Here is a 12239-nt window from a genome sequence, read left to right as displayed (position 1 = left end):
AAGAATCAGGGTGACTTCATTGAAACTTATCGAATGGTGAAAGGCTTTGATAAAGTGGATGTGGAGAGGATGTTTCCTATGGTGGGAGAGTCTCAGACCAGAGGACACAGCCCCAGAATAGAGGGATGTCCTTTTGGAATGGAGATGAGGAGGGATTTCTTTAGCCAGAGAGTGGTAAATCTGTGGAATTCTTTGCTGCAGGCAGCTGTGGAGGCCAAGTCTTTAACTATATTTAAGGCAAAGGTTGATAGATTCTTGATTGGTCAAAGCATGAAGGGATGCAGGGAGAAGGCAGGAGATTGGGGCTGAGAGGAAAATTGGAGCAGCCATGATGAAATGGCAGAGCAGACTCAATGGCCAATGACCTAATTTTGCCCTTATTTCTTAAGGTCTTATGGTAATGAACAGTAGATAATTCCAGAATGGTGTGTTGTCTCCTGGGTGCTGGGGTCAAGGATGTTTCTGTGTGGCTGCAGAAAGTACTCAAAGGCAATTGTGAGGAGCCAGAGGTTGTACATGTTGGCACAGACAACATGATTGGAACAAGAGAAGTAGGTAAGAGGAAGTAGAACCTTGAGGGTAGCAGCCTCCGGAATTTTCCCGGTGCCTTGTGCCAGTGAGATGAGAAATAGAAGGATAAGCCAGATGAATTTGAAGCGGTGCAGGGGGCAGGGTTTCAGGTCTTGGACCACTGGATCTTCTCTGTGGTAGAGATGACCTGTACAAGAGGGAGAGTTTGCACTTGGATCAGAGAGTGACCAATATCCCTGCTGCAATGGTGGGTTTAAACTAGATTGATGGGAGGTGAGACTCTGAGCAGGAAGAATTCATGGCAGTAGCCAGTAAGAGCAAATTTAGCAATCAGCATAACCAGTGGCACAGTAAAGGCAGAGAAAGGAATATACAGTTAAACTGCATTCATTTCAATACACAATATTTACTAGGTAAGGCAGATGAAATCAGTGGATTGGCTCTGGGGACTATGTTGTTATACCCAAACAGAATCATGTGGAGAGGACAGGTCTGGCTGCTCAATATTCCAGGATGCTACAGGTGTGTGTTGTGCCCAGACCAACACTCTACAGCACATTCCTAGTTTGTGTAAATGTATAGTATACGTATGACAAATAAAGTTAATCCTTGATCCTTATACCATGGGGATTTTCCAGTTTCCATACATACCTTCTGCTCTTGCTGTCAGGTTACCATTGTTAAGATACTGAGCCCAGCAGGAAGAAATAAGTCTGCACATGAGTTCTATTCCAACTTCCCTTCTCCTCGTACAAAATGCAGAGCAGCAATGCCGGGCCTCACTAGCAGTGACTGCCAAATTAGCACCTAAATGAAAGGGGTGTTTATGTCATTTTTGAGCAGAGGTTCCCAACCTTTTTTATGCCATGAACCAGTACAATTAAGCAAGAGGTCTACGCACTCCAGGTTGGGAACCCGTGCCCGAGAGGGATGAATAAAACTGATACCATATAATGAGTTTATCTGGAGGGCCCCTAGAGTGATGGGGCTGGGGGATAGGATTGATGCTGTTTGGGGAAGAGAAATATCGACAGTAACAGTCTACAGTTGTTTCAGGGTACATCTATTAGTAAAAAAACTCAATTTCAATAACCGTTTTCTTCTCTCCTGAAGTCACTGACTGCTGTTGAGGAATAGTTCCATTGGTCTTAGCAGGTCTGAGAGGTAACACAAGTAGCTATCTTTCATTTCTGAGCCTCGGTGTTCAGTGTTAGCGGGGTGTTTAACGATAGGGGTGCGGGGAGGATATGACCCTTCTTTCACCGGGTGATAGCTTTACAAAAAAAAACTGCAGACAAAATCCATCTCTCTTGGAGTAGTATACATCTCAAATCCTCTAAGTATAGTTGCACTCCTCAGTATAACAATAGTATGGGCTTAATGGAAATAGCATTTTTGACCAATTTATCAGGAAAGAAGAAATAGAGACAGCTATGAAGAAAAGTAATTTTTATCTAAGAGCCTGTTGACCTTAAGTACAGGTACAAGATAAAGAGGACAGCAATGTGAATAGCATGGAGCCTTATCTGAGATGGTGGTTTGAAATGAATCGTTAGTGGTGAATACAGGGAAAGGGAATCTTAAAACACCATTTCATTTATATCCGCTTGATGGCCACTTAAAAATACTGTAAGGAGAACTGTGTCAGACCATCAGGGACCCTATATTTCACTTCCAGAAACAATTAGTGTTTTAAGGGACAAATGGTTATAGGGTATAAAAATCATACACCATTTATGAGTTATTAAATTTGAAAGGACTGTTCCCTAACCCTTCGCCACTGAATAAACTTTATTTAACGATCCGAGGTTTGTAGCAGAAATTTTCAGTCCCAGCTCAGCAGCAGCCTAGCAGTGGAAATGTTTCATAAAGCATTCTTAACAAATGGGATTTTAGCACACAAGAGGCTCTGATGGCCTATTAATTCTGCCTTGGCCTTCAGCCAAAACACTTGTGCTTCTCTTCTAATTTGTGCTTAATTTCTATCAGAGGTATCAGGAGACTCCTTTTTTCAGCATGATGCATCCGCATAACTTTAATGGATTCACTTGAGGAACGGCAGCAAGAAGACATTGATTGGCTCGTCTCAGGGGCCTATGTGAGGCCTGACAGGTAGTAGCACGACATGGGCAGCAAATGAAATGTGACCCCTTGTAAACAGGACTGAGCAGTTGGGGCTCCGGAAAATCCATTAGCTCGGAAGCCTTTTCAAATTCCATTTATTTATGAAGTAATTTGAGCAGACTGCACTTAAAAAATTAAAACTAGGAAATAAATGGAGCAACAAAATTTAGCCATACTGTATTCATATGAAGAAAGGGAGGAGAAGATAGATTACAGAGGAACGCTGAAATATTCAGCATGACAGGAAACTGAAAGGAGCAGTGCTGATGAAATGAAAGATTATAAATTTGCTCTTCAGGCACCACAAAGACACAAGCGATTCTGCAGATGCTGAAAATCTTGAGCAATTCTCAAAAAATGCTGAGCAAATTCAACAGGCAGCATCAATGGAGGGAAATGAACCTGACTGGCCCAAACCATTGACTGTTGATTTCCCTCCATAGATGGATGCTACCTAGTTCCTGCAGAATTTTATGTGTGTTGCTGCTTGTGGCAGCAGAGCTTGGTTAACAGCGCCACAGTGGTCAGAGTTCAGGGTTCAATCCCAGAGTCCTTAGTAAGGAGTTTCTGTACGTCCTCTCTATGGAATATGTGGATGTTTTACGGTCCTTCGGTTTCCTCCCACAGTCCAAAGATGGACTGGGTAGATTAATAGGTCATTGCAAGTTGTCCCGTGATTAGGTCAGGGTTAAAATCTAGATTGTCAGGTGTTGATGAGCAATGTGTAACAAAAGGCCTATTCCACACTGAATCTCTAAATAAACACTGTAGATAACAAAATAGTTAAAATTTCTTAGGATATTAAAAAATATTTTAATTAAAAATCATGCTTAGGAATTACTATACATTTCTTAGTTGACTTATTTAGTACATGGGTTGGACAGAGTAGATGTGGAAAGGCTGTTTCCAGGACAAGAGGCCACAGTCTTAGAATTAGAGGGTACCCATTTAAAACAGAGATGAGGAGAAATTTTTTTAGCCAGAGGGTCGTGGATTTATGGAATTCGTTGCCACATACAGCTGTGGAGGCCCGATCACTGAGGGTGTTTAAGGACAAGATTGATAGGTATCTAATTAGTCAGGATATCTAGGGATATGGGGAAAAAGCCGGAAATTGGAACTAGATGGGAGAATAGTTTAGCTCATGGTGGCATGGCGGAGCAGACTCGATGGGCTGAATGGCCTACTTCTGCTCCTTTGTCTTGTGATCTCATTTTTACAGGTAAAGTCTGCCCTAAGTTCTTCCTCCTGTCTTGAGAATAAATGCTTAGGATAGAGGCCGTTACTGAAGGTGGGAGCAGAATGGCAAGAGTTGGGAATAGATGTCCACTTCCATCTATTAAGAGAGTAAACAGAAATAATTGATTGCTGTCCTCATCTGCCCATATTCATCCAGTCAGAGGTTGAGGGAGGTGGGAGCTGGGGTGACGAACAATCTGATCCTGTCTATGCCCAGGCGATGTAATAAAATCACAGGGGAGGAGACTATACTGTGCTCCCACTCCCACAATACCCTATTATGGGAGGAAGGTTTGCTGGAAGAGTTTTGCTTTCTTTCAAAGACAAACTTTTGAACAAGTTATTAAAGGTCTTTGGAGATTGTAATGCCATTTTAAGGAATTTTTAAACTTTTTAAAAATGCTAAATATGTTCAAAAGCATTAAAAATAATAAAATTTAAATAGAGAAATTATTCAAAAATATAAAACTGTGTTTTTCTTTTCCCATCAAATCTATTGGGTCAAGAACTGCAATTCATATCAAAGGGGATATCATTCCTAATTGGTTCTGCATTGAGCAGAATGGGAGAGGAGGATTTAGGGGCAGCACTGACTGTGCCATTTGTACATCTTCTTCACAAATACATAGGTTTCCCCCAGAGCTCCACTTCCACTCCACATGCCAAAGATGTGCTGATAGGTGACTGACAAAGGAAAATTACCTCTTTTTGAAGGATAATGGCAAGAAGAGGCAAAGGGAAATTGATGAGTGTATGTTTGAGATTTAAGTAAAGAGAGACACTTAAAGGGTTACTTCCCTGATTGCTGGCAAGTGATCCAATGTGGCAAATAATCTCCCTGTGTGGTGCTAGAATTCGAATATTTCCTAGTGTAATTGCACACTGGCGATGGAGCAGAGTGCTGACGATCCAAAAGTGACTTTGCACACAGGAGTTTGTGTAAGTGCAGGACTTAGTAAGTGGGGGCAATTGAATCCCAGTGATTCCTTTGGAACCACCAGCTCAAAGACCCATTGAAGTACTGGGGAAATGTGATTGTTGACTAAATAATGGGATATGGTGACTTGAAGGGACCCACTGCAATTTGCCTATCGCCACAATAGGTCAACGGCAGACGCAATCTCAATGGCTCTCCACATGGCTTTAGACCACCTGGACAACACAAACGCCTATGTCAGGTTGCTGTTCATCGACTACAGATCAGCATTTAATACCATCATTCCCACAATCCTGATTGAAACGTTGCAGAACCTGGGCCTCTGTACCTCTCTCTGCAATTGGATCCTCGACTTCCTGACATGAAGAAGGGTCTCAGCCCGAAATGTCGACTGTACCTCTTCCTATAGATGCTGCCTGACCTGCTGTGTTCTACCAGTATTTTGTGTGTGTTGCTTGAATTTCCAGCATCTGCAGATTTTCTTGTGTTTGCGACCACAATCTGTGTAGATTGGTGATAACATATCCTCAACACTGACGATCAACACTGGCACACCTCAGGGGTGTGTGCTTAGCCCATTGCTCTACTCTCTATGTACACATGACTGTGTGGCTAGGCATAGCTCAAACACCATCTATAAATTTGCTGACGATACAACCATTGTTGGTAGAATCTCAGGTGGTTCGAGAGGGTGTACAGGGTGTGATTTGCCAACTAGTGGAATGGTGCCACAGCAACAACCTGGCACTCAATGTCAGTAAGACGAAAGAGCTGATTGTGGATTTCAGGAAGGGTAAGATGAAGGAACACATACCAATCCTCATAGAGGGATCAGAAGTGGAGAGAGTGAGCAGCTTCAAGTTCCTGGGTGTCAAGATCTCTGAGGATCTAATCTGGTCCCAACATATCGATGCAGTTATAAAGAAAACAAAACAGTGGTTGTACTTCATTAGGAGTTTGAAGAGATTTGGTATGTCAACAAATACACTCAAAAACTTCTATATTTGTACCCTGGAGAGCATTCTGACAGGCTGCATCACTGTCTGGTATGGAGGGGCTACTGCACAGGACCGAAAGAAGCTGCAGAAAGTTGTAAATCTAGTCAGCTCCATCTTGGGCACTAGAGGACATCTTCAGGGGGTGGTGTCTCAGAAAGGCAGCGTCCATTATTAAAGACCTCCAGCTCCCAGGGCATGCCCTTTTCTCACTGTTACTATCAGGGAGGAGGTACAGAAGCCTGAAGGCCCACACTCAGCGAATCAGGAACAACTTCTTCACCTCTGCCATCCAACTCCTAAATGGATATTAAACCCTTGAACAGTACCTCACTTTTTAAAGTATGCACTATTTCTATTTTTTGCACATTTTAAATCTATTCAATGTATGTATACTGTAATTTATCTATCTATCTATTTATTTATTTATTTATTTTTTATTTTATTTATTATTTTTTTCCTCTTCTATATTATGTATTGCATTGAACTGCTGCTGCTAAGTTAACAAATTTCATGTCACATGCAGGTGATAATAAAACTGATTCTAAAGATACTGGATGGAGAGATTGTGAATTGTACTCCCAGTAAGTTATGAAGTACAACTCAGTACATAGAATTCTAGCATCACGCTCCTCCTAGCCTGCCTGAGTGATTGAGGGAGGTATGCAGTTAGTGACATACACCCACTCTGTTAGTGAATTGCCCATCCTCCTGGTTTTTCCCCCCCTCTCCCTTTTCCTTCTCCCTGGGCCTCCTGTCCCATGATCCTCTCATATCCCTTTTGCCAATCACCTGTCCAGCTCTTGGCTCCATCCCTCCCCCTCCTGTCTTCTCCGATCATTGTGGATCTCCCCCTCCCCCTCCCACTTTCAAATCTCTTACTAGCTCTTCCTTCAGTTAGTCCTGATGAAGGGTCTCGGCCTGAAACATCGACTGTACCTCTTCCTAGAGATGCTGCCTGGCCTGCTGCGTTCACCAGCAACTTTGATGTGTGTTGCTTGAATTTCCAGCATCTGCAGAATTTCTCGTGTTTACCCACTCTGTTAGTTGTGGATTCCTGGCTCCTGCATATTATGTTGAAGTTTTAAAAGATGTTGTTGAGGCTTAATTTGGAGTCTTATGTGCAGTTCTGGTCATTTACCTACAGGAAAAATTGAATGAGTACAGAGAACATTTACAAGGGTGTTGCTGGGACTTGAGAACCTGAGTGATGGGAAAAGGTGAATAGATTAGGACTTTATTCCTTGGAGCAGAGGAGAAGGAGAAGAGATGATAGAGGTATACAAAATTGAGGATTATTGACAGGGTAAATGTAAGCTAGAGGTCATAGGTTAATGGTGAAAGCTGAAATATGTAAGGAAAATCTGAGGGAAACTTCTTCATTCAGAGGGTTGTGCAATTGTGGAATGAGCTGCCAGCAGAAGAGTTGGATGTAAGTTTGATTGTAAGACTTAAGTGGAGTTTACATGATCACATGGACAGGGAGATGTATGGAGAGCTATGGTCCAGGTGTGGGTTAGTGGGACTTGACAGAATAACTGTCAGCACTGAGTAGATGGGCCAAAAGAACTGTTTCTGTGCTTTAGTGCTCCATGATTCTATTTTCACTCCATACCTTTTCTGACAGCCAGCAAATAGGAAAAGATGCAAATACTTAGGCTGGAAATGCTTACTGGAAAACAAAGAAAGTTAAAATGTTGAAGAATATTTACAATCACAACTTCAGTGTACAACTTCATACATCGGTCTTGGGTTTAGTTCCTCAGACCTACACTTCAGTAGATCTTGTTTTAGGCTATACACAGTACATTCAAATAAATAGATTTCAACATACTCGACTCAATAAAAAAACCCTTCATTTATTAGTCCCATATTTTTGACAGCTTGAAGGAAGAGTTTTCTACTCTTTTGATCACTGCTGCCATCATCAATGTGATTGCTGTGCCAGTGCTCCCTTCTGCATTAGTGAGCCCCGATTTAATGTCTAGCTCTAACGGAGTAGGCAGTGGTTGAGGCAGAAGCTAAGCAATTTATTTAATGGCTTAATCAGTTGGTGATTGGCAATAAGATTACTAAAGGCTTCTGAAAAAATTTATTAGCTTTATGAAAAAGCATGGGAGTGAACGAGCAACCTGGTGTTGCAGTGGATAACTCTTTGACTGCTGTAGCAGTTATGTCCAAATTAAAACAAAATGTATTACATAGTTCATTCACTAGTCTCGGTTTATTCTTAAAAAAATCAGTTTAGAAGTTTTCTATCATGAACGCTGGTGTGATTAAATCCTTATTGTAAAATGCATTACTAAAAAGTCCAGGATATTTTCAATTATGGATATCACTTCATATAAAAGAAGTGTTATTTAAAGTTTGCCAAGAGCATGCTTAAATTTTGCCTTCCTAACTAAGAATAACACGAGGTGGTTGATCAAGATGGCTGTTCTATCTATGGGAGCACTACCTTTCCATCAATGAAACACCAACCTCATTTTCCAAGAGTATTATGAAATTTGCATCTATTACATGATCACTTCATACTTGGAGAACAGCAGCGGAGTAAAAACTCAGTCCAGAATTGTTAGTTTTTTACTAGTTTTCTGTGGTTCCTATATTGCTGGGCCTCCAGTTTAGCTTTTGGGGGATGAGAAGTTTTGTCCTTGGGCCTGTGTCATTACTCTAATGAGACACTTATGCAGAACTGCACGCCAAGTGTACAGTGATAACGAGGCCACCACTTGAATCATGGAGCAAATAATTAATGTGTTCATACTGCCATTCTTCGATTGAGGAGAAAGTCTGCATTAGGGTCCTGAGTCTGTAGCCATTGACTCCAAGATCAACAACGTGGCCATCATGAGAGACTGCCCTTCAGCCAGGACCAAGCAGGGAGCAATGAAAAGTAAAAGAAATGAGGCAACAATGACCTCTTTCTATCAAACCAGCTGATAAACGAGAGGCTGTCTTCCTCCAACACCTGCTGTGTTACCTGCGGATTTGTTGTATGTTCCCCTATTTTTGTACTTTTTCTGAGAATGTCATTTGTTCCAGGGTTCCTTACCACACAAAAAACAATCACCTCATTTACCTTTTACAATAATAAGTTGCTGATTAACCAGAAATATTGTTTGTACTGAAGATCTGAATTCAAAATTGAATTCCAAGCATTTCAGTAGTATATGAACAAGGGCAAATAGGTGACTACCGTAATACATGTATAATTGGTTGTGGTACTTTCAAAACTGTAGCACGTGGCTGCTCTCTGTTTTGCTGGTTTATTGCTTCAGTGTGGAATCTCCAGAGTACTTGTCTCTGCAGAGAAAGTCACTGCAAAAATGCTGCCAAACACAATGTTATTTTTTTTATAAATATATAACCTTTGTTTATAGTTTTAAATTGCCAAGCAATCTTCCAGTATCGTAGCATAAATGAGAGAAGAAACTGAAATAAACTGATGAAGAAGTTCGAGTCGTCATAGTTAGGTCGCTATTTGACCATCATAGTTTTCCATAGCATTCCAACCCATGTCCTGTTCGAAGAAATATGGGCAAAGGAAATTAAATTCTGCTTCCAAATCAGATTAAAATAAAATACATTATTAGTCAACATGAATATGGCCCCCTTCTATCATAAATTTCTGATTCAAAAATTCCAAAATATTCTTGAATCCTCTAAACTTGTTTCCTCAGTTTTTCAATATTATCTTCTTATTATTTTTGACATTAGGTATAAATTCATTTTTTATCCCACTTTTAATCAATGCTCCTTTTTCTCCTCATTTTCCTCCTCCTTGAGTAGCATTTATAACAGAAATCTGAATTTACATTTTGTTTGTGTATCTTCTCATATTCCACCTGAAGGGCTATTTCTTGCACTTCAGTGAGGTATTTCCTGGTCAGTAAGAGATTCAGCCCCGGCTCTCTTTCTTCAGCATTTCTTCTTTGCAAAGCTCAGCTCTCTGGCTGCACTCCCAATCATCTGGAAGACTGTAAGGTATTAAACCTGGTGCCCACCTGCGTGAAAGCAAAAGTAATGTAGAAGGCACACACTTGTGTTTCCCAAAGGAAGAGCTCAATACCAAGCAAAGTGGAACAGACACATTATCGTCCAGTACACACAATTGAAACAAGTGCTATTCTCTCTGCATATCCCATTCATGTTGTTCATTGTAGTGGTTACCTGTCTCTAGCTCAGAGGTTCCCAGGCTAGGGTCCACAGACCCCTCAGTTCATGGGAGGGGTCCATGGCATATAAAAAAAATTGGGACCTCCCACTCTGGCTTCCTCTACCATGACAGATTAAAGTGGATATTTTGGGAAACTCAGGCCTCACTGTTCAGCTTATACTGGAATTCCTATCCAATCAAACATAAACTGTTACAACCAACAAAGTGGAAATATTTGAGCCTTTCTGCCTAGTCTAAATTCTTGTTCCTGAGGAGAAAACACTTGAATGCATGACCCTCTTTCTCTAACTTCACTTTTCGTATTTTAGAAAATCAGAAGCGTGCCACCGGGAAGAAAATAGTCCACATTGTCATTATTTTGAAGCATGCTTGGAATAGTGCAGATAGGGAGCATTGATCTTTAATAAGAAATATGTCCAAATCTTTCAGTCCTCCAAAAAAAATTGATTCTGTTTCTCAATTTTACATTTTTTTTCAATTTGGAGAAATTTTAATAAAACTTGTTTAAAAGGTGCTTTGTGACTATTTGAATCCTGTCTTTCTCTCCTGTCATAATTTGTGGTCAGATTTGAATAGTGAAATATTTCCAATAAGCATATGTAATGAGGTCCACCTCTGTTTAACTGTGTATACTGGGGAGCACTTCCTCATTGACGTGTCCTCTGTTTGAAATGAACCAAGAAATTATCTAATTTGGGGAGTGAGTGTGGGGGGGTGGAATGAACATTTCAGGTTAGAATAAGGGATTAATTATGATGTGCCATAAAACATGGGCAAAAAATTCCCTGACACATTCTGTGGCTAAACAGAAAATATGCCATTTTATAAATGGAAACTAATCAGAAATAATATTCACTCATTTGTCTAAAGATACTCATTCTCACATATGTGTATAATATATAATACATAGTATATCATTAATCTTTTACATTCGCATAATATAATCCATATCTATTAAATCCAATGTGACATTTCAATAGTATGAATTTGATTTAACATTTTCAAGAACTAGTTATATTAAACCATGAATAAAATAAAATCATCCAGCTAACCCAAAGAATATCAAATAAAGTATAGTTAAATTTAATTTTACCTAATTTGGTAAGAGCCTCCTGATATATGTAGTCGAATGCATAAAGGGCGTGGACTACCTTGGCTTGGTGCTCTCTGTTAAATTCTAGTCTTTGTCACCTTTTTGCAGGAAATCCTGCTGCTCTTTAACCTTTGGCCTTTGCAGTGTTGGCACTCTCAATGCAGTACGGTTGGTTTGTGTTGTACTCTCTCTCAACCATGCATCTGGTAGAACTTCTGATCAGATGGCACTCATTTCATGGTGTGCATTTATATTGTATAACATAAATTGATATTCAGCCATGAATTAGATTTATGAAAAGCACCCGAACAGCTGGATCAGAGTACGTAGTGGACATGTGATGTTATTTGTGACACGTATCTGACAATGTTGCTTGAAGTGTGATTGAAGTTTCAAATAGTCTGGCAGACAAAATCATTAGGGCTATTCAAAATACAATTAACATTTATTATGGGAGAGTTCATGCACAGTGCATGTGGGATAAGCTTCCTTGGGCCTAATGTCCCTTCCTTAGCTGTGATTCTTTATATTCTTTTCAAGTTACTTGAACTACTACTGTTTTTTCTACTTTTAACCTGCATAAGAATGGTTTTCAGAAGCAGAGCCATCCCAGGATGTGCCAAACATTGAAAAAAAGACCTGATCACAACTTTGGAGGCAAACTCATCAATCCTGGCTTTGGAGGAGGCTGGAATCTGCAATTAAGATGAGTACGGGCCTGAGGTAAGTTAACACTACAGACATTCTAATTGCGATGTTGCAGGCTTATTTTCACCCACAACTGATTTGGGTGCAGTGGCAATAAATCAGCCTTTGTTATATAACATGCAAGTGCTAGGAGTTTCATTGTTCCCTGGCAAATGTTTAACCTCAGGTTGGAGTAGCAACATCTCATTTCCGTCTAGGTTGCCTCCAACCTGATGGGATAAATTTTAATTTCTCCAACTTCTGGCAATTTCTCTCCCTTCTCTCTTTCTGACTTTTTCTAGTCCCCATTCTGGTTACCTTCTCACCCCTTTTCTTCTCCTCACCTGCCCACTACCTCCCTCTGGTTGCCCATCTCCTTCCATTTCTTCCACACACCACTGTCCTCTACTATTAGATCCTTCCTCAGACTTGTACTCCTTCCACCTATAGCCT

This window comes from Mobula birostris, chromosome 11 (genome assembly GCF_030028105.1).
Source record: "Mobula birostris isolate sMobBir1 chromosome 11, sMobBir1.hap1, whole genome shotgun sequence".
NCBI classification, from domain to species: domain Eukaryota; kingdom Metazoa; phylum Chordata; class Chondrichthyes; order Myliobatiformes; family Myliobatidae; genus Mobula; species Mobula birostris.
Note: the sequence above shows the minus strand (reverse complement) of the source record.